We start from the raw sequence: 2,351 nt of genomic DNA, 5'->3' as shown, positions 1-2,351 counted from the left end.
CACGCTTGCTTCTGTATTAGACACAAACAGAGGTTGGCCGGCAAGGAATGAAATGCCCAAAATGGGAAGAGCGCTAGGTTTCTTTAAGAATTCCCGTTTTAACTCCGAAAATTATCAAATGGATCGAGGAGCCGGGTACAGTTTGACGGCTGTTACTGCCGATTTTTAATAGCCGTTCCTCGCCCTTGCTAAAGATGAACGTGTACAGAAGCTTTATGATGACTCGTTCGATAACACGCGCCTACATGAATTCATACTGAGTAGTTTGTCGCGCGAGCGACAATATTACTGCGGGGCGGGCGTGGTGTATTCTGACTTGCAGTTCTAGCGATACCTACACCTATAAAACCGTCAGCAAAAACCAATACTTTAGTTGAAAAAGATGCCGGTGTGTTAGTTCACTAACGCGTACCATTGACAGGTATGTGTTCTGACGTATGAGTCAGAGAAGTACCGGGAGTGCGGCCGGCTGCCTTCGGTGAGCCTACGTTCGTTGCTGAAGCGCGTCGCATCGATGGTCATCGCTCCTTGTGGGAACACTGTACACAAGAAAAATGGTTATTTAGGTTAACGAATGTCCAGACTATACTTTCAGTAAATCTTACACGTTGGATTGCGTGTACTTAAACCAGAAGCGCCGGTGGCATGCAGACGGACTCGGCCGGTACGCTAGGCCTAACGCTCGCTGGGAGCCGCACTGAGTAGGACCGATTCGGCGCAGATGAGTTGTGATGGTTGAGTTTGCATTTTAGCCTCGAAATTTTAACTGATACCTAACGTATAGCTGAAGTAAGTGAAGTGCAAGAATTGCCTGAGATGCGTTTCTGGTGCGGCGATATCGAACGACGGCTGTTTTCTGGCCTCCGTTAGGAGGGGCCGCGAAGCCAGAGCTATTTACTTCTTGCCAACCGCATGGCGATGTAACGATTTGCTCTGTACGTTCAGACAACGCCTCCACTTAGAAACATTACAATATGAAGTCATACACCGCAAACACATCGGATGCAAAACTGATATATATGATCGGCATGCACAAATTGTGTATTCATTGCTGCTACGTGCTCCGCACAAATTAACGACGTTATTGGCACTGCATGATAAGAAAAAGCGTGGCAGAAAGCAAAATGACCAGTGTTGGCTGCCTTGGGTTATTAACATATTTTCTTCACATTCGACAGGGAAACAATAAAAGTGACCGTGATTTCACATATATATGTATATTATATCGTATATTCATGAAAATAGTGCGCATCTCCTCGTCTTTCTCTGCCCAGCTAGAATTAGTGACACATGTTTGAGACCCATTAGGATAGCATCTATCGGTACCATCGAATCAGACTTCGATATTCAACGATACCAAAGCATCTGCCGCGCCACGATACTGAAAGCAGCGCGCGGCACTGGAAGAACAGTGCAGGCTCCAGTTGTGCCAGCGCACGCCAGTGAGGATTCCAGCGTCTCCAGCGCTTCCCAGTGCGCGCCAGCGTCACAGCGGCAAAGCCAGTTGCTCTACCAGTGCGACCCAGCTCTTTCCCAGGGCTTCCACGGAGTCCCAGTGAATTCGAGCGTATACCAGTGTTCCCAGTGCGGTCCAGCGCCAGAAACGTACTGGTATCACGCTGGGGGTACTGGAACGGCGCTGGTTTTTGCAATAGGGATGTTTACTGTACTGACTACTCCTGCAAAAAAAAAAAAAAAAAGACGTCAAATAAAGGCAGTTACGATTTTAATGAAAGGATTAATACATGCAAAAGAACCAGATGCTGTCCCGCGTAGAACAATGCTACATTTCATGACAGTCTCATGTGATGTCACCGCAGCATGCGACGACTGCGACTCAATGGCCCCTGTTTGTGAGCTTCCTCGAAAGTCTGGCACAATGTCCTCGTCACCGCGTGTATCGTGCACAGTGCACTCATTAGTGTTAGAGGCTCCGCTCTGACAGCCCATCAGTGCACTTGACACGGGTATCGAGTTAACTTGCCCGAGGTCGGGCCATGTGTCAGACGCAGACGTCGATTCCCCGTTATTCACGTTGGAACTCTCCGAAGCACAATTCACCGCCATTTGTTCGACTGATGCCGATCATTCATTGGAGCATCAGTCAGAGCGTTGAGTAACGTGAAGCACCATCACGGCGATTGACCTCCCGTCGACGTCTACGATTTGCACTTTCAGACATCTCACTTTTGTTAACTGTACCTACACTGTACTGTACACACAAACAACCAAAAATGCGGTTTGCACTAACCTTCATTGCAAGATCCCATCTTGCCAGTCAGTTGACTTGGAATGGCTTGGCTGGTTGACTACTTGACTATCCAGACAAACGGCAACGCACGGTCAATGGT

Source organism: Rhipicephalus sanguineus, chromosome 4, assembly GCF_013339695.2.
Source record: "Rhipicephalus sanguineus isolate Rsan-2018 chromosome 4, BIME_Rsan_1.4, whole genome shotgun sequence".
NCBI lineage: Eukaryota > Metazoa > Arthropoda > Arachnida > Ixodida > Ixodidae > Rhipicephalus > Rhipicephalus sanguineus.
The sequence above is the reverse complement of the archived record's forward strand: the minus strand, read 5'-3'. Positions refer to the sequence as shown.